This window comes from Colletes latitarsis, chromosome 3, assembly GCF_051014445.1.
Source record: "Colletes latitarsis isolate SP2378_abdomen chromosome 3, iyColLati1, whole genome shotgun sequence".
Lineage (NCBI taxonomy): Eukaryota > Metazoa > Arthropoda > Insecta > Hymenoptera > Colletidae > Colletes > Colletes latitarsis.
The window spans coordinates 34502266-34527229 of record NC_135136.1 but is presented as its reverse complement, the minus strand read 5'-3'; the positions used below and the strand labels follow the sequence as shown (position 1 = coordinate 34527229).

The following is a 24964-nucleotide window of genomic DNA, read 5'->3' as shown; positions in this document are numbered from 1 at the left end:
CTTAAGAATTATATTAATTATGGAACTAGTTAAGACATAATAATGTTATAATATTTTAGTTAAATCACAGCACTTTGTGGGTGGATGATTTTTAGCAACTTTCATGTGTAAAAAAATGTAAGAATGGTTGCAATAACAATAATTTTTCTGTGTACGTCGAGTTCGTTTGTAAACTTTCGATTTCTCTTTAGGATTCCTTCGTGAATTTCAAATGTTTTCGTAAACGTCAAGTTTATAAATATTGAATTTCCCTATAAATATTTTTCCGTGAGCATGCAACTTCTCCATAGACATCGAGTTGCTTCGTAAATATCGGTCTTCTCTGGAGAAACCTCGTGTCTATAGTCACTTTCTTCCTAGATAAGTAATCGAAAGTCTTATTCATAACTTTCATACTTTTCCTTAACTATAACTATATTAGCAATCCTTAAATTTATCCAAGTTCAACATTTACTTATCACTAATTTTCACAATCGTTGATATTTTGCGTGCATATAATAGCGAGAAAAGAAATTTTCAAATTATTATTCGAAAGTGTGTTCGATCGAACTCGTGTATTTCTCGCGCCATTCACTTCATCCTGTTTAATAGGTTATTTTAGATAGAAAAAGTCGTATATACTGCGACCTATGAATCTATTTCCATCCGTTATCGTGGCAAGCATCATTTAGTCTTGATGCCATGTGTGGCAGCATATGCTATCCACCGATGTCTATGATGGTCAGTCTATTCCTACGCGTTGACTAATCTACTTCTATTCACTATGTCGATGCCTCATTTGCTTTCAAACGCAAAGTACGTCGATATTCGCGTTACGGTTCTTGCAACGCAATGGCGCATTGGATGGCCGAGCGAAAGAGATCGCTCGGAATTGGGTCGGCGATGATTTATTTCAATTAGAATAGGCGATTTGTGCACAAATCGTTTTAACAAACGGTCTCAACTATTAGGCCTATATGTTCTCGCGCAGAAAAGAACGGAAGTATCCGATTTCATGATGTTAACTAATAGTGCTTGGTTCGTACACAGATTCATCGACCGATGCGAAACGATCTCACTTGGAAAGGCTGATACTAGTTTATTCTACTTTTCGATCGCTAAAATACTCTTCAGGAAATAGTAACGAAACATTAAAATCATGTGTTATAATTAAAGTAAAATTAGTATACAACTAGTAATCTTGTGTGACTTTGTAGCAAAGTATGACGCGAAACAGGAGTTCTTGAATCTTAACAGACTGAAAACTCGTTTCCTTGGATAAAGATTTTACTTTGTAGAGTGGAAAAAAGTTGTTGATGTATCACTGTTAATCATTAATCTCGCGTAGTATCTCTACACGCCTCTTTTCCTGCAATCATGTGCAATAATACCGGAAAATGCGAGCTATTAGTCGTCTTTTGCGATCTTCCTGTACGCAGATGCTTTCTAGAATGATTTATGCTACCAACGTGGAGGTCGAGATGATCTTGATATATAGCAGTTATACGCCAAACGATATTGCTATAAAAACCACCCTGATCGTTGCATATTCAAACAGATAATTAAAACATGAAGACCAATAGTTTATACATATTTGCGTTATTGGTTTCACTTCTTTTTTAACGTGTTTAAATTGCTAGTCTCCGAAGTGTTTTAATAATCCGTTTTAGTATGCAACGCGTGGGGTAGTTTTTGTAGCAATATCGTTCAGTGAACACACTCGCACACATATGCTGTTTTAGCTACAATGACAAACGATCCGCATATTAGTTCCCGTCAAATTGCACGTGATTGTAGCATATTTCAAACAAGTGTCTTGCGTGTTCTCCATCATCACCGTTTTTATCCTACACGCGTGTCACTGTATAAGGAATTCTACGGGAATGATTTTCATAATCGTAAATTATCAATTTACATTGCAACAAGTACAGCCTTATGGTTCGTTTGTCGATGAAGTATTGCTTACGGACGAATCGAAAAATTTGCATTATTGGTTTGTACCATACATGAAATATTACTGTATTTCTAGAAAATGAATCACAATTTCTCTCTATTGTATAGTATATACTATTTTGTGTAAATGTATAGACTTTACCTTGTGTCTTGTGGATCGTCCCGTATGAAAAATCGAAACTCTTTCTGCGAGTTAACTCGTCGAAGATCGCAGGAGCAAGGTTATAAATTGAAAGCCGATGGAATCGTCGAATTCTCTTTAGACGTGGAATCGTTTGGAGCGTTGATTGAGACAAGAAAGTGGCCCCATCGAGCAGAACTGTGGGTGTCGAGTTTTATTATGATACTCGTTTCGCCATTGTAATTCATTGAATTGAGCCGTTTGGTCATTTGGTGCCTCGGTCCCTCCTCTCGCTAGGGAATAATCCGACGCGATACACCTTTGGGAAAGATGGTGGTCACGGGGTCGTCTGGGAGGATACGCACCACGAGTTTCTTGCGCCACGGGACCCCATGACGGTCGCTCTGGTGGCCAAATATGGCCAGGAATGTGACCAAACATTGATTGAGATTAAAAGAAAGCATCTTGTTTCGTTGGGCACGGGACGATTTCGAAGGATGATTCGACGCTTTGTGATCCTACGGATGCGCGTCATCTATCTACCGTGACGCGATATTTGACCGCGAATAATAATCGCGTTGTGCGTATGTTGCCCTCTAAAGCTCCAATTAAGTGGACACGCATTAACGAACCTCTTAAAAAAATATTCCAAAACGACTTTGTCTGTTTTATCGCTTTTATATTTTAAGAGTGTCTTTCAATTACGTTTGTAATGTTTGTAAATATTTTATGGCCCAGTTCCACTCCTCTTAGTTTTTATCCGTCGACCTTTTCTTGATTTATCGATATGCTTGGAATTTCCCGTTATTTTATTGTGGCAGTTGTATACCTCGAGCTGGGTATCTTTGTCACAATCAGTATGTTCTTGCAGTTCGAAGGAGAAAGTAGTAGCGAGTTTTACAGAGTGCGATTTATAGATTGCGAATTACGGAATTCGAATTACATGGCGCGTTTTAATGGATCCACTTAAATATTATACAGGAGATAAAACAGAATAAAGATCGTCGGGACCGGACCTCAAACAGTGTTCAACGAAAACATTATCTTCCCCAAAATTTGAAATATTCGTTTACCGCGAGATTTTTATCCTTTTCCAGTTATTTTCATTCCTTTCTTTGCTCAAGGTTTTAACAGTTCGTAGTTCAAGTACGGTCTAGAAACTTTTGCTCATTTCTCGGTCAATTCCAACTATAAGAAGCTCCCGTCCAATCATCGATATTATTTTTCTCGCAAGTTTTTCAATCCCAAGTCCATAAAGATACGACAGTTTTGAGTTTAACACTTTTAGTGCTTCGTCTCTCGTTTTTGACAACTTTCTGCGGGAGTTCATATTCGGGAAACAATCTCGGTTATTCGAATGGAGATAATATAGCAAATTCACTTTGTATTAAAAAGAAAATTATTACAATCTGATGTTCAGAAAAGCATTCTAGACATAGCTGGGATTGTGGACACTTGGGACATTTTTCTGTTTCTAAGCGATTATAGAATTTGTCTACGTTTTTTATAAAAATAAGTGGTCGTCTGATAGATTTTGACAGGTCAAGTATTTGAAGGAAGTTTTATTACTTTAAGAAAATAGTTGTAATCTTTTCGTTGGTCATAGATTTATAAATTGTAATTTTAAAGACACCAGTGAAATACATTTTGCGTTCAAAGTGTTAAAGATAAAAGGTCAACAACGAGCAGGACTTCTATTCTGAACGTCGATGCATTTACGCCTGTCAATACTGTACCCTCGTAATGCCAGTAGCCAATAGTTAATTTAGCATTTCGTTTAAATATTATTGAATACTATCTAAATGGGCTACATCATGGTCCCGTCACGTTTCAGGGCGTTCAATAATATTTGAAAGTATTGCGAACGTTTCCTGAGCGTGTCGTGACTAGACTGTCACGATCATCATAATGTGGGACAATGCTGATGCGGGATAAATGATATGTTTGAAGGAAGCGAGTGATTGGTCGTTTTGCAATCTCTGAATATTGATGGTCATTTTAAATATAATTATCCAACGAATCTTGTACAAGGTAATCCAAATAGAAAAACTATAGAAGAAAACATTTTCGACGAAATACATAATTCTTTTAAAAAATTTATAACAATAAAATTTGTAGAAATATCAAAGTATTTGCATCTATGCAAATGTATCTATATCATTAATATTAAATTTCAGAAAAAATTAGGAGACTATCTACACGAACTATTTCTTAAAAACTAATATTTTCTGAATAGTAGTTAAATGAGGAACTCACAAGAAGCCAAGATTTAAATCTCATTAAATTCGTGGTAGTTCTTTGGCGTAGAGCGTAAAAAATGTCTTGTGATCCCAAAATTACGAAAGATCGCGTCACCTTAATACAAAGCGATTCGTTTGCTTAGATGGCTTAGCGCTGAAAAGAGACGTACTTATCGAATAAAATGGTCGCGTCGTGGCGTAGATCAGACCGGAAGCTCGCTTGTTCTTCCGTTTCGCTCGCGCTTCTCGATTCCTTTCACATATCGGACCCGCTCGCGGTCGTTTTCTGCGCTTTGTAAGCAGGTAGCCTAGCTGGACGCCAACAAGGGAGAGTTCGCGGCGCACGTTCCTGTCGACTTCCGCTCTCTCAGAAAGCACGTGTGCGACGTCGTCTTTCCGCTAGGGCTGGGACTACTAAATTCCTTGTCAACTCGACTGGCCGGTCAAGGACTTCAAGGGTTAAACCCACCTCTGCCGCGTGTCCCCTATCTCTTCTTCGAGCGTTCGCCTCTATAACGCCCCCGCACTTCTGTTTGCTTAAACCGGAGTTCTAGCGTAACAGGTTCAGAAAATCGATTTTTCACTTTCCAGATGTATAACGGGTTTTCCAACAAGGACGACCAAATTTTGATTTGAAGTAAAATGAAATCACGATAGACATTATGACACTATACGTGAAATACAATATCGTTTAAACGACCACCACGATTGTACCGTAAATCAGGTTGTATCTCATCAATTATACGAATGGTGTTTGCTTTGAGAAGTGTCTATATAATCTCTCTTATCGTGAAATTTCAATCTCGATACAGCAATAGTTTCATACAAGTCAATATTATATTTTACATTATATTTGAATAATGATATTAGAATAGTAATTTTCGAACATTTAAATATACAAAGTTGATTCGTAGTATTTACATAGTTATAAGAAATTTAGGTATCGAACTATTTAAATCGTCTCATCCCTGCTTTTCGGAGCAGCTCCGTGGCCAGTGGACAAACGCAAACGCGTCGCACGCTAATTATTCTGCTCGAATTAACGAGCCTCTCGGATCTTTGTAGCCCTTTTAGCACGCCGAAGATTCGTATCGGCTGTTCAATTAAATCGCGCGCACGCAATCGCTCCCGTTCCACTCCATTCCTCTTTTCTTTTTACTTGGGCTTCCCTTCATCAGTTCGCTCTTCTTCTTCGGGTTTTAAATCGTCGTTTTGTTCGCTCGTTCCCATTTCTTCCGCGTCGAGTTTAATTGTGTCCGAAGAAAGGCCGGCGCCTTTCGTCGTGCCTTCCGGTTAATAACTCGCAGTGCAATTATAATTTTATTATGACCGGGAGATGCTGACAGACTGGATATCCCCTTGAATCGGTTAAACGTCTAAGTGATCTTTTATTACGCAAACACGTGTGCGTCTTCCTCAATCTTTTCGGTGGTGTTCGGTTTCTGCAAACGTTTTGAGAATTCACAATTTTATTTATAATAGATACTAGGAGAAACTGGATTTATTAACCTTTACAAGTTTCTAGGTTTCAGGCGTAATAGTTCTTAGGAAATTTTGAATGAATTAATAGTTCATAGCACAGAGTTGTTTTATTTTTATTATACACTTGCTCTAGTATTAAACATTTGTCTTCGACGCAACGTTGAAATATTTCCTCAAATTATTTCTAAAATTTGTTTACCTGAACAGTTAATGTTGAAAACGTCGATTAACCGAATAAAATGTCGAACTATCACTCATTGCTAAAAATTTGAAATAGTAAAACTTTCTCACGCACAAGATTCTAGTCCAACTCAAAGGATGAACTATTGTACGATACACACAATCTCTAAGGGTATGCAAGAAATAAAATGCAAATTACGAACAACGCCGGTGATCAAGGTAACCGTTCCATTCCACTTTCACTATCAAACGCCTAGAAACTCGCCGACAGAAAAATCAATCTCTTCAAACCACACCTACCCAACCTTTTCATCGACGAGACACGCGACCTGCTCGCGTGACCTTTCGAGCCGAAGATTCGAGATCGTGCGTACGCTTTGTACATAGTTGCACGCTGATCGATTTCTCGATCGCGTTATTCGTGCTTCTCGTTGGGCGTGAAGCGGAATCGATGCGCCTCGATGATTCCACGTCGAGAACGCCTCGCTACTCGAAACTGTGTACCGTTCTAGCCGCGCGTGTGCGCACACCTTCGCTAAGTATACGGGGGATCGGTGCCCTGGGGTAATCCCATCGACTGTACGACGCCATTTCCGCGATATACATACCTATATATCCGGATTTCCCGCGTACACTGTTCTCTGTACACCCTGTGTATTACGCGTGCATATAAGTCAGCCCCGTGTGCATCGCCGCTCCGCTCGTAACTTCGCCCCGTTATCGTCGGTCCGAAGCAGGATTCATCGCCTAATAACAAATCCGACTTCCATTCGAACGCTAACAAACTCGAAATTACTAAGAAATTAATGTAGGATTTGCGAATAAGATCTCAGGTGATTCTATTAGATTGGCTAAAAAGTACGTCGAATTTTTAAAATAGAAAAATGAGAAATTTCTTATTAAAATATTTTATTTCTTTTTTCCAGTCTGTACTTGCTCGTAGAATTACCTCGACTAGATATTAAATCTTTCTCGGTACTATGAAGGACACAAGGTTCGAGCAAATAAGGTTCAGAATTTATTGAGATTCATGCAACAAATATTACAGAGAAAATACTAACAGGAAGCAAACATTGCATATATTGTTTATAGAATTCTTTGAATCTTGATTTCTAAGTTCATTTTTTCTTTGAACGACTAATGAAAATCAATTAATATGAACAAAATAGCTCCTTCTACGCTCCAAAATGCGGACCCCGATATAAACTCCATCGCACGATGCACTGAAGGCCGAGTTCAGTTAATTGAATCAGTACTTCAACAGGAAGGAGTCAATTATCTAAAAATCCGTTAGCAGAGCACAAACAGACTGCTCTAAAACTGTTCATTGGCTCTTCCAAATGTATCCTAACGATCCAATAAATGTGGCCAATTTCGTTTATGCGATCGTTCCGTGTCCCCAACCTTGAGATTGGATTCGTTTTATCAGAGCAAGGGCGTGTTAGTATTTCTTTTACAAATGAGAGTAAGTCTTTATGTCTTTCCGTTCCTAAAATTATTGCGCGTTTAAGTGGTCGATGTGTATCATTCGCGCGTTTCCGTGCTTATCAGGGGTCAATGGTCTACCCTGAAGAGTTTTCTCCCGCAGCCATGACTTTGTGGCTGCTTTGAAAGCCAACGGTAACGCTCGTCACGCAACGAACATTCGTGCAAACGCACCGCGTGCGGCCTAAAGCGAAAACGAAGAGAAACAGAAGCTGTTCGTGGGTGTATCAGCGCGGAGGGCCAGGGGACGGGAACGAGGATTTGAAACGCGGCTGTAGAAGCAGACGTTGATACAGAGCCTAATATGTAGAAATATTGATTTCAGGGTCGATGTACCTTGCGGCGTTACTCTGTTCGGTGCGTGTTTCCACCTCTTAAAGAACATCGATACGAAATCCTAATTACAGACCGCGGTTCTCCGTTCTACGGAAATCTTCCATCGGGATGCACTTTGGCTGCTTTTAAAGTTACGCCCAACGTACCGATTGGTTTTCGGAGTTTATGGTGTGTTTGGTATACGCGATGCTTCAGGGTGTACGATATCTTCGTGTACGCGACGAAACTGAAAGCAAACTTTGGCGTCTCATGCTAATATCCTGTCCGTTTCTCATCTATTATTCAACGCTACTTTCAATCTCTTTGGTAGACTTTCTATTAAATTATTTACAATTTCTATGTTAATGGTGTGTTCTTTATTCCGCATTCTAATATGGGTTTTCGTGTTTCGACAGTTTGCTTTCTAATCTTTATCGCGAATTTTTAGTCGGATGAGAGTATTTTGTTGTCTTTCTATTTGTCTTTAAAGGCTCGTTATAAATGTTTTCTTTTTTTAGTGTTTAGATTTTGAATAGGAGACTTGAATTTGTCAGGTATTTAATATACATCCTATATTCTTTGCGACTCGAAATTTCTGCATTCGTACAGAAGATGATGGATTATTTTAATATATATTCGTGGTTAATTATGAAGTGAACTGTCCTGAAACGAGACATCCTTTCCTTCCTACTCAGGTCGTTGCTAAGGGTTGGTTGCTCGAAGTCCTTAACTACATTGTGAACTTTTGTACTCCTTGCTGTGGTTCACGTTTGGTTTCAATCTCCTCTGGTATTATTTCTTGCGCGTTTAATGAGCTCCTGTTGGGTAATGGAAATCTCTGCTTCACCTAAGGGTAGAGTTGTTGCATCTTTAAAATTGGAGTCCGCTATTTCAAAGAAGTACATCAGCTTTTTAATGACGGTACGACAGTGCAAAATTATAGAGTTGAAATCGTTTGGACATAACTTTGTACATTGTATAATCGAAGGTAAATGAATTTATTATCTTCCATATTTATTTTTAAAAGTTATCAATTCTTATTATTAAATTTATTAAAAACGATTTTCCCTTTTTTCTTAAGTTCGCGTTACGAATGACTTTTCTGAAATTTGAAATTTTCTCCGGTTTAAGTGACAGTAGAAAAGTCGTAATTGGGGGACCATCCCCTATCATATATCGAATTTCCCTTGACGGTGGAGGATGTGACGGAGTTATAGAAAGAGCAACAACTGGAATAGGATATCGAACGGATGCACGACGTCAAGTCCTCGGCGTAGCGATCGAAATCCTATATTTAGCGATGGAAACTGTCGGTGTTGTAAGTAAGGTAGTCCACGTATGGCACGGCTATTCCCGTATTCTAGCCTCCTCGTTTGCTCGCCTCTTCGTTTTTCGTCTGCGCCCTGTCCTCGCCTCGCTGACGGATTCTCGTTCCTTTTGCGCGAGTTCGACGCGGCACGTCCTCCGCAAAGCCTGAATTTCGCTTCGCTCACGAAACGAACGGCTGGGAGGCGTTAAAACAGTTTCTTTAACATGCACGGTTACGTTAGACTTCTGGTAATTATGTCTGCCGTCCGAAACTTGTAAACAGGGACGGATCAAACGGAGGCCCGACGGAGGCGATCGTCCACCTCCAAGGATCAACGAGTCATAAAAGAATTTATTTGTTTAATTGGATGAATGCAAAGGTTTTGAGAAATCGTGTTATTCTGTAGAAAATAATTTATTTAATCGATCCAGTTAGTCGAAATTCGTAGACTTTTCTTTGTTAAATTTTTATCAGTTTCGAAAATCATCATTCACGGATCGGAAACGAGACAGTGGTCTCACCAAACACATTACACGTATCATTAAACTTCTTCTTCAATAGTATTAACAAAATTGCCAACTCAAAGCAGCTACTCACGAATAACAATTGACAGCAGTTCACGTTTTATTATAAAATATACGATACGAATAAATCGTGAAACCCTGAAAAAACAATTACCCCGACAATTTCTTTTCACGAAACGTATTATAACAGCGTTCTCTTTAGCGAGACATTGTTCGACGAGAAATTCAAAGACTTATCGTTCAGTCTGTTCACCGACAAAGTCTCACGGATGCGATTTATCGTTCGGTATAATTATAGAGCGTTCGTTTTCCCCCGTTCTCGTCTTCAGATAATTATTTCTCCTAGAAATTCGTCATTGACCAGAACGAACTTCCACTCGCGGACAAAGAATTCAGTCATTCAGCATCGGCAGTGGATACCGATGAGTTCCCTCGATTGCATATAAGGTTACACGTATCGCCACAATCGTCCATTCACTAGCTATGTACTCGTAAACGTGATTCAAGACCGCTGCGTGTATGTTCGTTCATCGCGCGAACTTATTATTGTATTTTTCGTGTCCGGTTCCGAAGAAATTTCGCGATCTCCTTTCGTTATTCCTGTTTTGATAAATTAGAAATTGCAGAACAAACGCTTTGAATTTGTTTTGGCTCAACAACCGCCAACGTATTACAACTTGATAATAATTAGAAATACTTGAAAGACTTAATATAGTTATAAAAAATATACGGTCAGATGCTAATTCAGTAAATAAATCTTTATTTTTGATTCGACGTTTCGAGAGATTAATTATTGGCGTATATATGGAAGGGTACAGAAAACTCACCAGAGTCTCGACAGAATACGCGTGGGCGTTGGATTATTTTCCGAATGAATCACAGAAGACTGATTCTACTGTCTGGCTGCAATGATTCTCCTGAAATACGAAGATAGCGCCACGCGAGAAGCGCGATCGATCGCGTGCGTTTCGTGTAATTCGTGTCCTTCCTTGCATGGTCGTAAAATATTTTTACGAGTTTTCTTTGCCGAAGCTATCTTCTACAGGGTGTTTGGCTACTAATGGTAATCCTTCGAGGGGCGATTCTAGGGGTCAAACTAAGACGAAAATGAGGAATAACGAAATTACGTTCGAGGCTTTCCCACTTTCCCTCTTATGAAAGATACTTTAAAAGTATTACAAACAGTACTCGTATATCAATACAAATTTATGTTCTATATACTTATGCGTTTGATAGTTCGAACGTAACATCTCTACTGTAATTTCATTATTCTTGATTTTCGTTTTATTTTGATTTGCAGGGTTGCTTCATGAAAGTTTTTTTGGTAGCTGAATAGATTCGTAGCCGAATCAATCTTCATAGCGTTCCGTGAAAAGCGAGAATATCAATGTTCGATGTCGTCCACGATGGAAATAATTAAGACTGATAACGTGGGCTGAAACAGTGAATTATTGATAAACGTCAGCTTTGTAGAATCGACAAATCATTGATAATGTCGGATGTAATTTTTAAACGCATCGATTTAAAAATCTCCAATTATTTTTGCTAATACAAAAAAAATGATCTAAAGAAGAAATTGTTTGTTTAGGAGGTATAAATATTGAGGTTACTAGATCACTTTTGTTAAGATCATATTTTCCTATCTCGCGTTATACATCTGCAACACGTTGAAACTCGTGAGAAACCGTCACATATGCGTGACAGCGATGATAAAAAACATGTTCTCCCAACTTTACTTGATCGCAATACTTTTACACACAGCTAAAAAAAATAAAGAAGCTTCTAGCGCAATTTCATTAGTTTTAGCTTTCGTCTTGTTATACTTAGCAGAATTCTTCTAAAAGCCATTAGTAGCCAGAGCACTTTGTACATTTATTTCTCGCGTTGTATCGTTCTATAAAATATTACCGAGCACGTTTTTCGAAGGAAGCGTTTACGTAAGACCGATTACTACGGACAATTCCTCGGGAGCGTTCGATCGAATGCGAAAAATCGGATGTTTAATGCTGAAATCGATACGCGAAACAGGATACGACGCAAGTCTCGTTTTTAAAATGCACTTGCGGCAAGAATGCGACACGACGTGCTGCAATTTGACGTCATCTTCGTGACCGGGAAACGTGTTATGTGGAACAGTCGCGGCATTCATGTCGACGATCCTCGCGGATCACCCGTCTTATCAATAAAAGAAAGTTGAATGGGATCGTGGACGAAATTCCTGGATCGTTTTTCCTTCGAAAGTATGCGCGCGAAAACCGTCGCGACAATTTCGCGCGTCGATCATCGAGGCGCGAATAAATTCCGTAACCGCGCGATAGAAACGAAGAAGAAGAAACCTGAAAGCGTTCAACGATGCGTCAAAATAACGAGGGACGTTGAATGAATTTTTCATCGAGTTTACCGATCTTTCCGCGGTGAATCTTTTCTATGGACGACGGCTTTCATGCTCCTTTTCCTTATCTTCGCTTTCAGGCGTTCGTTACTCACGAGGGCGCGTTTACCCCGTGTTTTACGCGAAATCCGAAAGAGGATTGAATCAATACCGAGTTACGATCTCTCCTCGAGATTGGAAAACGATCGTCGTGGCTGAGAATCTCTTCTAGGTTTCAAAACGAGTTATTTATCGTCGGAATTGCTGGACCTCCCTTGCTGATAGTCTATGCAAACAGGGAATCGAATGTAGAGTAAAATATTTTCCTGTCTGTCTGTTATTTACTGTTTCTACTTGTACAGACAGATTTTTCCAAGTTAACACTTTGCATCTTAATGCCTTTAACATAAGTAAATACTTTATTCAGTACAAATATACAGGTTAAGAAGATAAAAATAATTATCAAATTCTTATTATTACAAAGATTTCAGAATCCTCCCAGAGGTCTCTGAACGTAGTATTACCTAAGATTCAATAGACCCATCGAAGAATAAACTTTTTCTATCGCCTCGATTCGCTTCGAAAGAGGAGTAGTGATCGAGTCTAAATACGATTCGATCCACGGTAGCTCGAATGCGTAAGTTCGAAGCTCCCCTAGCCGTTTCCATCCGTTCGTTCGTTCCTTTTCTCCCGGTCGTCGTCGCGCTTGTCTCATTTCACCGCAGTCGGGGCTCGTTCTTCCTTTTGTGGCGCCTCGGAACGCCATGTTACGCACTTTCGCGTTGCGCGGCGTTCTCGCTCCACCACGGAGAATGATCTCGAGAGAGAAATGAGGCGGCTGAAGAACCAACTGACGGCCAGAGGAAGAGGAACGATACGGTTCGCGATAATCGAGACCGACGTTGGAAAATAGGGAAAATAGCCTGCTCAACGAAGGCTCGACTTCAGCAAATAATTAACCCTCTAGAACCTAGCGTAACCCTCGAGTTACGTACCCATTATTTACAGTCTTGAAGTCCGATTTAATTCCATTCTCAATATGTATCGATCGTACAACGAACAAAACATTTTCAACGTGACGTATTTATCACGTGTTATTCATGGAAAGCATCAATATTTAAATTTCTGTTAATATAAAATCATATAAATAAAAAGTCTGTTAAAGCACAAGCTTTGTTTTACAAGTTCAGCAAGAATTATTATGTAATAGATTTTATGCAGATACTTTTATCTACCACTACCAGCAGAATTAAATAAATAAATTTTAAGCAAGAAGTATCAAGCATATAAAAGGTTTCTTAATTACTTCATAAAAAATTTCTAACTCAAAATTGCATAGAAAAATGCGTGATTCCATTTTAATACTATTTCTACCAGAGCTTTAAGATGTTAGTTTGAAATTATTTTCTATGTTTAATACTTTCTATTCGATAATATGACATTAAAAATAACATAATTCATATTAATATTTCCGTAGTTATTTGGTCAAAATAGCAGTAGAAATAGTATTAATTTAATACACTGCATAATTTTAAATAATATATCGTAGAGTGGAAAAGCTATTGAGGTTTAAAATTATGTTATTAATATGGTCATTTGCATCTTTGTTTACTTTCTACGTCCAAGGGACAAATCACTATTCCGTTCTTTCGATGGTATGACAAACGATAGGTCAACTAATTATCTCTGCAATGTTTGGTTCAATGGAAGCAACGCAGAGAGCACGATAAACACGAAGAGGGAACGAGATTGGGATGCTCTTTCTTCAAAGAGCAGACGAAGCAACGATGCCAAGTTTGGAACCGTTAACATATTTCCATTCATAACCCGGCTGCTGCTCTCGCTTTTCTCTCTTTTGGCTGCAGAAGTCAGCGACCGTAAGCCAGTGCGTAAGGGAAGATCTGCGTGACGCTGGTCTTACGAAAGACCTCGAAGTATAGTCATCTCCTCGGAGACGGAGACAGCAGACGCGTGTACAGTACTGTTCATAATTATTCGAAGAACATTCTTCCCATAGAGTTTGTAGAATTGATTGTACAGAGAACGAAAATATCATTTAACTCTTAAATGCAAATTTAGATTAATAATCGTTTCACGCAAATACAATTTAAAATAATCATATTGTTCAACGTAAAATAATATATGAAAAGAAAATAGATAAAGATTTGGTGATAGGGGTATATTTTTCAGATATCTTTATGAGTGTATTTACGATAAATAAAGACTCGTTTTTCGATCGAATACCCGACGAAGCTCCTTAATCCTGCGATTTTCGCAGTCGAGCTGATATATTTGACGTCTGTCGATATGATTTTGTCGCACGGTCTGCTTCGAATTTCTTCCGGGAACAGACTTTCGAGTCGGATATGTCAAAAGTGCAATGCAACCTTGATATATTTTCCCATGAATTTCTCTCTTCCAAGCATCGATCCGTCTCCTGGAGGATGTCTCGAAGAAGCCGATGGCCAAGGTATTCCTTCGACGTTACGTAAAAGGATCGAACGAGGAAAGCTATTCCGCAAATCGATGGCCGGTCGTGCCTTGCAGAGAATGCGCTTTGTATCGCGTTGATAGATGCCCGTGTATCGAGTGACAATCATTCGATGCTAAAGTAGATATTATGAATGCTACAAGATTCCAGGCGACACTAACGGATGAGCCGAACGAAGTCGATACGTCTTCGTCGTTGGCGAAAACGATGCCGCGACTCGTGTAGGCAAATATTTCAACGCACCGATACTTTGCACGCGATAGCGTTCGTAAACCTTTTTCCTCCTAAAATCTCCGACATTTTCTATAGAAAATGCATTGCTGTTCCGAAGCTAGTAGTATTTTAACCATAATTGAGCCACTGTTAGAAGTGACATGGCCTCCTCTTCAAAATGGGTTTTGGTTTATGTCAATCTGATTTTCCGTTTTCGAGATATCGTAATTTAAATGAAGGGATAATTTTTTTTAAATTTCATCATCTCTGTCTCCGTCTAACGCGTCGAGCCTCTCTCTCGCACGTGAGTCGTGATAATCGTAACCCAGTAACGTAATGTTTATTATTTATTGTTTACTACGAGCACGTGAAGTCAATGACCTCGCGCCGATATCAAGAATGAAAGATAAACAAACACTTCGAACTCTTATATCTCTGGAACTAACCACGCGATCAACTTAAAACAAAATTCGTTTTCAGTGGCGTTTTACCAAATAACCAAATATAATTTGAACCAAAATAACGTCATGTAGAACAGAAAATATAACACGCTTAAATTTAAAAATGTTCTTTCAAAATCCTCGAATAAATTCGATCGTCGCAATTGCATTTTATAAAATCATTCTCCGATAAAAATTACAGCCTTCCAGTATCGTTGGGGATACTTGGAGCACTTTGTACATTGACAGTACCGTGTTTATAGCAAGCAAACTGCCTTCCTTACGGAGAAGTGCCTTCTTCGGAGACACTTTGCGTACTAAGAAGAAAGGGCTAATCCATTTTTATCGTCGTGAAACTCTTCGTTCCACACTGCGGAGCAGCTTTCAATAGCCCCGAAATTCTGCTTTCGTCGTATCTTGTTCCATCAATTACGTACTCACGCAAAGTGTACTCGCGTGCTTTACTAGCAACGTTGGCTCACGTAAATCGTTCGCTCGACGTACGAACCGACGGTAGCTACTCGAAGGTGGCACCGAGGCAAAGGAGTATTATTTAGTATTGCCATGGGCAACGACAGTGCACACGGATTATCGAGCGTCCTGGTTGTCCAAGTACCGTTCTTCCATTACATCTCGTGCAACTGAAATTGCCCCACGAAATGGCTCCGGTCGTCTTCGATCGTTTCCTTTTAGTGGCCAGTTGTTTAACGAGCCGAACATCTCGATGTTGTTAGTCTTTATTGAAACGTTGGCGTTCGAAATCATGATGTTGAGATGAGTATCGGTACATCTGGCCTGAAATCGCGTTCGTTTGTTCGTTTCTTCATTGGCGAGTCAGCAACAGACACGAGGGTTAATCGAATAGTAAATTCTTGCATAGACATATTTCATTTTGGAGTATTCGAGACCAATGTACGAATACAATACTCTATTAATTCGAGCTATGAATTTCATTCAGAATGCAATTTTAGGAATATACGAACGATTCTTATTTTTATTCTTGTAAATGGAAATTCTAAAATAATTTCTTTTAATTTCCCTTATTAATGTTAATAGAACAACACTTGAGCAGCTATCCTTGCAACAGAATGTTCAAATAATTTACGACGCGTTCCGTGTAGAACTTGGTAGGGTGAAGTATGATCCTTAAAGATAACCAGGAGAATATTCCTTCCTTAGATATTATTAATTTTAGAAAATCCACGTCACTGTATTATTATCCCACGTTTATCATAGGATTATTACAAAAATCTAGTCGAGGTTTCGTACAAGTATCTTTCGGTAATCGAGTGGAGGAGTCAGAGACGTGGGTCGGCCAGATCTTCACAAACTTGGATTACGCCTAGACTAATAAATCTGAGAGATGTTCGTGGGTGAACGTGGTTTTAGAGCGCTTTATCTTCGAATCCTCTTTCTCGTAATTTGTCTTTGATACAGTAACGCACACCACAAAGATTATAAAAAGTAAAATAATAAATTAAACTGAATAATATTAGATGAAATCGTATCAAGCCATTGATTGATTTGATCCAAAACTAAAATATACATACAAAATTAAGTTAAGAAAGTATCTCCTATTATTGAGCTGGATTAAATTATTATGTGAAATGATTTAGAAAACAACCTTCTGTAGTAATTGCTTACTTGAATGGTATGTATATTTTTGTAAAGTAACCTCGATAATGAAACTTTGGCGGCTTTGAATCTTGAGACCGAAAAACTTTGGACCTGTTTGTTTGATAGGAAATCGTTCGGTAACTGTCTGGCTATTCAGTTAAAATGTGTCAGGGTGCCGTCATGCATAAACCACGTGCAACGTACAACATCAAGTGGCACTTCTTCCAATAATCTATTCAATTGATTACTCGAGAAATTGACATAAGATTGACCTGTTAATCATTCAGCTACAGGCATTCGTTTGTCAGTAAGAATTATTAGAGTACAAAAATTCCTGTAAATTCAGAACAAGATAAAATAGTACACACGCTGATGTGAACTTTTTCCATTTAAAAAAATTGAGATATTAAAGTTTTAGTTCGATTCATTCGTTTCAGACGTGCAGAACAGTCGCTATGATGTCACCCATCTGTTTCTCGAAACAGCCTATACATATCATTATCGAACTCCTACATTTCTCATTGTTTCGTATTAAAAAAAGATGAGCAACAAAAGCGAAACTCTCGTATTCAAAAGTCTCACGGTTTTGTTCGTAAAATATTTACAAATGCTTATTTTTCCGTCTACTTTGCTAGAAGGCCCCCCTTAAATAAACGAGAATGGCTCGTTGCGGCTACATTCGACGGTCGTTAAGTTTAATACTACGATCTTTATTCCTAATAATCTACAATAAATTAATTCGAGCCGTAGACAGTGCTCGTAAAGTCGCAGCTTAGCGATCAACGTACCGTTATAACCACCCACCGTGAACCTTGGGTTTCATTCCCGTCGTGTTTCTCCGATCGGAACTTTCACCAGGAACTTCGCGATAACTCCAGGACCAAAGGAGAGTCTTCGTCGGAGTTTTCCGTGAAAGTTGTCGCGCGTGTGACTCATCGACCACCCTTCGAGAAGGGAAAAAGCTTGGCAGTCGCTCGATGTATCGGCTCTCCCTGAATCAAGCCGTGTTTCTGCCTTGCCAGACCGTCCGTCGCGGAAAGTGAGTCCGCGGGGGCGGGCTTCTTGGGGGGTAAAGTAAATTGCACCGTACGAAGGTGAGGATCGATCGAATCAGGGCGGTGCACGAAGAAACTGCGTGAGAGGAGAAAAGAGCCCGCCAGGGTTGTTGCATCCCCTCGAGAGACGCGTCGAGATTAGTTCGGAACCTCGTTCCCGTTCACGCCCCCAGTCTCCTACAGCTTTCTTTTATAGTCTTCCATCACCGTTACCGTTGTTTTCTTCCGCAATGTGCGTTAAATCGTTGGATTTCCTTCATACTGCACGGCGCGTAGTTTGTTCGCTGTTACGTATATTTTTACGACGATACTAAACAATTTCTTTATATTCCACGGTATCGTACAATGCTTCATCGTTTCGAGTATTTTCTTATATAGTTTCCTCGCCTTTTATTCAGTTTCCAATACCTTATCTCAACTTAACTGAATAAAATGTAAGAACGAAGGAGTGTACTTTCTCTTTTTAATAATTTTAGTGACATTAGATAAACAAGTACTGAGAGAAATTTTCTACGTAGGTTATAATCGTCTAAAATCAAAGCCTCAGTCTCGTAGAAAATTTTACGATTTTGATTTAGTGGTCGACGCATTAATTGTTTTAAACAGAATTGTAAACAGAAGTTTTTTTGTCCACATTGTATTCGATAAAAGATACACGAATTTGTTTAGTTTATGACGTCGCGATCAATATTGTTGAAAAATAATTTTCAGAAATTTACACGGTAGTACTCACCCTAAAATGAAACTGAATACTAGACAAGAGGGTGTTTGGGGTAGCTCGATCACCCTGCAGTGGGTTAAGAGGGTTAAGGGATAATGCTACGCGACCACTCGAGGGTTAAAAACGACGATAATTTGATCGTAATCGATCCTCTAGGTTGAAGGCGACACGTGTCTAAAATTTAATCGAATTATAATTGAAATAAATTCTTAATCGTTTCTAGAAAATGAGTATTTGAAAATGTCTAAAGTAGTATAGATAGTTGTAAAAACTAAACATGGTTTATTCGACGATAGCAACCATTACTATGTATAATGAGAAAAGCAGTGACATAAATTTAAGGTTCATAAGAAATTTTCCAGCAGTCAAGTGTTTTTCGCTGAGAAGTGGCCTCGAACTTATGATTAATTACGGTACCGCGTATTATGGTAATTATAAAATGTTGAAACTCTTCCGATCACGTAGACTGTCGTTCAAGCCTCTGGACACTTGCTTGTCCGGTTTGGAAAATGCAAATTAAATTACGCATACATTTTTATCAATCGATCTTATTATCTTAATTTGATGCATTTACTTATTTTATATTTAATCTAATCAAACGTATCTAAAATTCAAGCAGGGTTTACGGAGAATATTACTGAAAGAGTAAAAATATTGTACAAATACTGCAAAAGTTGTTTTGGTAATTAGAGTATAAAATATTATCGTTCGATAAGACATTCTCTAGTAAAATTCTTAAACGTGTAACGTGATGTACATTTCCTCTATAATGTACAGAATTATAAATATTATAATAATTACATTTCGTGCTTATTATAAGTAGTTGCATTCTTCGCGTCGTTTCGTAACGTCGCCTTTTTCTTATTCCGCATTTACCAAGTTCAGTGAGTTATGAATGGAAATGCACGATATTACGAAGGCTCGTAATTTCTCGGATCCTGCGCGTTATTTTCAACCCCGCGATGCCTCGGGCGAACCACTGGAAAGGATATTTCTCGTAATTCACCCACTCGGTTGCGACTCGAACAAGGTATTGCTAACAAAGGACAAACATCGTTCAAGTTCCACTACCGTGCGCGATTCCGACAGCTTGTTTGCAGGATATCTCGTTCGATGCTTCGCGATAACGTTGTCCCGGCCAAGGGAAACTCCGCGTGCCTAGGTTATCGTTTTAACCTAGATTGATTTACTGGCGGGACGATCGATCGATAAAACGGTTCCCTTTGTACGGTTTGGCTCGATCACCGCCGTGAATCGACGATCGAGTTCACAAAGAATGGCTATCGTATTGGAGGCAAGCGATTTCTCGATCGAAATGGTCTCCCAGGAATGTTGAAATCGTAGATAGAATCTTGCCTGTTATGATATTTTTGTTCGTTGTGCTTATTCTTCTTATCGTAAAGACACGTTCCCGTTAAATACATAAAATTCTCGAGTATTCGAGGTTCATTAAAGCTAATAAAATTCTCAAATATTTGAATATTAAATTATTCGATCTAATCGATTGGTGTGACACTTAACGATCTTCGTACTCCCGGAACAACTTGTCTTTCAAACTGTATCGGCTCTATCTGGAGACTATGGCAACTTGAAGAGCTGTATTCGTAAGGCAGTAAAAAAGAACTCCAGAAGCGTTTTTCGCTTAATTCTCGAATCACTTAATTTGTCATTAGTTTCGCGTCTTGGCGCGATAATCCGATCTTGACGCTAACGGATCGAAGCGAGATTGTCAGGGAGGATCCAGCAGTGCGTGAGAAATAACGTTAGTGTGCGTGCACGGACGCCCGCATTCGACCAGCAAATAAAGTCAGCCGATATCGATTCCTATCGATCTCGGCATCCGCGTGCACGCATGCATTCGCAAACCGTATAGGTTGCATTTACACGCATGTCCGACATCGGTATCCTGTAGCTGGGCACGGAGATTCTTTCGCGAATACGAGAGAAGCCCAACGGTATCGCGATCTTTTGCGTAATTAATTACGTTAAGAATTTCCGATTTAAACGTTTAACGAGTGCCTGCGTGACTGCTAATAAACATACCCCGTAGCACGCCATAAAAGAACGCATCGTGCTTAGATTAATACGTAGCGCAGCGGCAGTTCTACTGCGAGGCGAGAGGTCAAACTGTCCACATACGATTTTTATCTCCTATCACAATATGGTAGTTTACACCTTTTTTTAATATTTCCATTCGAACTGGTGAATTTATTCTTTTCTTTTGACAGTCTGCATATCCCACCAAAATAATTGAGTTTGAGTATTTTATGTAGTTTACAATCTAATAATACATAAGATGTTATTATACTAAGTTTATAAAATGAGATATATAGAATTAGTACAAGAGAAAGTTGAAATGCAACGCACACTTGTTTTTTTTTCTAAAGGGAACTATATAATTTTCTTTACATGAATCGTTTACTTTATATTAGCAGGCGTTTAAACGTTCTACCGTCGCAGTTTAAACATTTTATTACTCGCTATTTCATGTTTTCAAGTAGCGTAGCAGTCACGTTTTAATAATTTTTGTTCGTTATCCGCAAATAAAATGAAAAGCGATCGATGCAATCGGCTCATTGATTCAGCATCCGTGGATTTCGATCTTGCGGTCGCCGTTGGTGTGCACGACACATTAGAAACGCGACCGGAAGACCGAAACCGATCAGTTTGCTGGCGTTGCCAGAGAGTCGGTCACAGGAGAAATCATTGGTCTTTGATTTTCCATGATATTTATTAGATTAACTGTATCCTGGAATAGGCTTGCTCTCCTTTTCGACCGTATCTTCTTACGTTTTACGCCAGCGTTCAAGTATTTTTTCATCTGCACCATTTCATTGAGAATTTACGGGAAATATTAGCTTGAAAACGTAGTAGAACCAAAAGTTACAATTAATGAAAGAACAGTACCATGGAAAGTGCAATTAAAAATCTTTTTCTTCTTAAAAAAATGAAAGAAAAGAATATTCTTTTGCTTTGAATTTAAAATCCTAAAATTCTAACTCCTGTTTTAAACGTTACTTTGTTCGGTAAAAAAAAAAATTTACCCTTTTTTGCTGCAGTATGTTGAACACGAAATATGTGCAGGAAAACAAAAACAAAGTATGTCATCAACAGAGCCAACCAGGAGTTTTTAATTAGCTTACCGGGTTTATACGTAACATCGTACTTGTCAAACAAATTATAAAACTTCAAAGAAAGGAATTGCTCGTACGGGGGTTAATTTAATACGAAGGGTGGAAACGCTTTGCGGTCGATGCAAGTGCCTTTCGAGCACATATGAGCAGCTTTCTGGTTGAAACATGCCTTCCAGGTATAACAGTGTTCAAAATTTAATGGTTACGCTGCGATTGTTCCGCGCGATTGAGTAAACATATAATTAAGGTTACGAAAATTAAATACATGTTCAAGTTGGTGCACATTTTACAGCTGTTCGAGGAACGAACAAATTTTTTGATGATCGTAGTTTACGTAGATTAATATTCCTCAATCATAAATATAAATTGTAACTGTATTAGTCACTATACAGGGTGTTCGTCCACCCATGGGAAAAATTTTAATAGAGGATTCTAGAGGCCAAAATAAGACGAAAAACAAAAATACCAATTTGTTGATGGAGGCTTCGTTAAAAAGTTATTAACAATTAAATTAAACAATTTCAAATCGTTCTGGAAAAATTATTTTCGGTTGCAAGAGTCAATTACAATCATTTTTGGTGAATACACATACTTCTGAAATCCTATCCACTTTCGAGAAAAAAATTCGAGTAGGTGTTGAAAGTTTTGGGTGAAAAAAAAGACTTTCGAATCGTCTTGGAAAAATTATTTTTAGTTGCAGGGATCAATTGCAAGCATTTTTGGTCATTACATATACCCCCGAAATCCTACTCAGTTTCGAGAAAAAAATTCCTTACCGAAAATATAATTTCTGGCCAGAAATGTCTGCCCGAATTTTCATACGAATCTTTAAAACGTCATAACTTCTGAACGGATTGGACGATTTTAATGTTTAAAAAAGCAAACTACGCGTATTTTGGTGGAGAATATGTACAAATAGCAAAAATATTCGAAAAGTTGGTCCTTGACCCCGCAAAATGAGGAAACCCCCATAAAAATGGTCCAATTTTCAAACAGCCATAACTCCTACAATTGTGAATATATTTCAATGAAACTTTTTTCTGAAGTAGAGCTCATGGGTACCTACAAAAAAGTATTACACAACTTTTCTGTAGGACGTCAAACAAAATTACTAAAAATCAAAAACGAATTTTTAAGAAAAATCGACAGGGGGTAGGTGCCTAAATTTTTCGACGAAAAAAAAAAATTTCAAGACATTCTAAAAAAATTATTTTCGGTTCCGGGGATCAATTACAATCATTTTTGGTGAATAGACATACCCCCGAAATCCTACCCACTTTCCAGAAAAAAATTCGAGAAGGTGTGAAATTTTGTAACGGAAAAAAAAAATTTTAAATCGTTTTGGAAAAATTATTTTCGGTTGTGGGAGTCAATTACAATCATTTTTTGTGAATAGATCTACCCCCGAAATCCTGCGCATTTTAGAGATAAAAATTCAGTACGGTTGGAACTTCAAACATTAATAACTATTTAACGAAGCCTTCATCAACAAATTGGTATTCTTGATTTTCGTCTTATTTTGGCCTCTAGAATCCCTCATTAAAATTTTTCCCAGGGGTGGCCGAACACTCTGTATGCTAAAGTTATCAATAATTCTGTATAATGATTAAGGTGATAATTATGATACTTATAATATGAGATTACGAAATAATTCCTATTAAAATAATTTCAAATCCTTCGAGAACTATTTTCAAGTTTTCTGTACGAGGGAAAGTTTTTTCGTAAAAGAATGTAATATTTAGTTCTCCCTACAAAGAGTAAATTCGCTTATTGTTCCACTTTACAAAACGTGTAAAAGAAGTTTAAAAAATATCGTTTTCTATAAGCCGTATACCACATTTGCCTGGAAATAATGGGTTGTTTCTGTCGAATTCAGATATTTCAAGAGGGATCTTCACAATTGTTTGTCCCGAAATACATTTCGAGAGCGGTTCTTTAAATATTGAAGCACGTTCTATAATCCATTCCACCTAAAAAATATTCAACCATAATGGATTCAAAAAATAGAGGAAACATTTTTCAAGAACCACTTTGATGCGTCAACAGACAAAATGAAACACTCGTGTTGGCATGCTTTTCCCTTTTGTATCGCTAGAATATAGTCTTTGAAGCGCGTAGAAAAACGGCTGAAATATGTAAATTCTTCCAGGAACGAATGAGAAATTACAATAGCAAACGAAGTCATTCCTACCTAACATCTCTTTTTCTGTCCAAAATTTACATACTACACAGCGCGATACCTCTTTAGATGCACGTTTAGAAACTGATTCATTGCTTCATTTATCATCGCGAATCCTTTGGTATGCAAACAAAAACGCGGATTAATGGATCGTTGTTCAACAATAGCTACCAACAAGCAAGAGTCATTCAATTTTTCTATATAGACAATATGATGAGCTGTAAGTTAAGCAATTTTTATGAAAATCAAAGAAATGTTAAGCAGTGGTCCAGCAGTTACATTAGTCAAATATTTTTTCTTTGTAATATTTAAAAGTAAAATTCACTTTCGAGGTTTTACTTTTAGCTTCAGTATCGTTTATCTGTGTATTTTTATCGCGTATATCGGACGGTATTTACAAAAACTAAAGTTATAATCGAACGGCAAACAACACATTTGGATTCGTACCAACAGTTCGACGATCCGATTGGACTATTTCTTTTTTTCAAAATGGCTCAATAAATGGGATTCTCTCTCGAGATTTAGCGATCGGCTTTCGTGTTATTTCGAATTCTACAATTTCACATGGTGAAGCACCATCAGATTTGTATATCTGGTTCGAATATTGACAAAATGAATAAATCGAATTTTGTTTTCAATAGTAACAGTACTAATCTTCGTTTTTAATTGTCACATGTTGTGAATAAAATACAACGAAAATAAAAATGTTCTTTATATTATTAAATCATCTGAGATTTCACGATACTTTTTTTAATATAGATAAATATGTATAAAAAAGTAATTAAATTTTCGGACGATTATATTTCTCCACTTTGAAAAATTAATTTAACAGTTTCCCTATCGTTCAAACGAATAAATCGAATATCGCGAAGGGACCAAATACTCTCCATTTAATATAATAAAGTTTTCAGTGAAAGCTCGATATCGTATTAAAGTTTTCACGTTCAGATACTTTACGAAACGATAGAGTTATGTAAGTAGACGATCCTTGAATTATTTTAAGCAGTGCATTAGCCTGAGAGTAAGAGACCGTCAATGGCATGTATAATTCAATCGCTCGAAGCAGCCGTCTGGGAAATGAGAAATTCAGGTTCGAATCCTACCCGTCGATCGATTCTTTTCCTCCCGTAGAATCAATTTCGACCGTATTGCCCG

General features: G+C 38.1%; 1 protein-coding gene across 1 annotated transcript in view; it reads left to right on the top strand.

Annotated features, from left to right (window-relative positions):
• Window positions 1–24964, top strand: part of LOC143340235 (uncharacterized) — a 230975-nt gene that overhangs the window by 40941 nt on the left and 165070 nt on the right. The window lies entirely within an intron of this gene.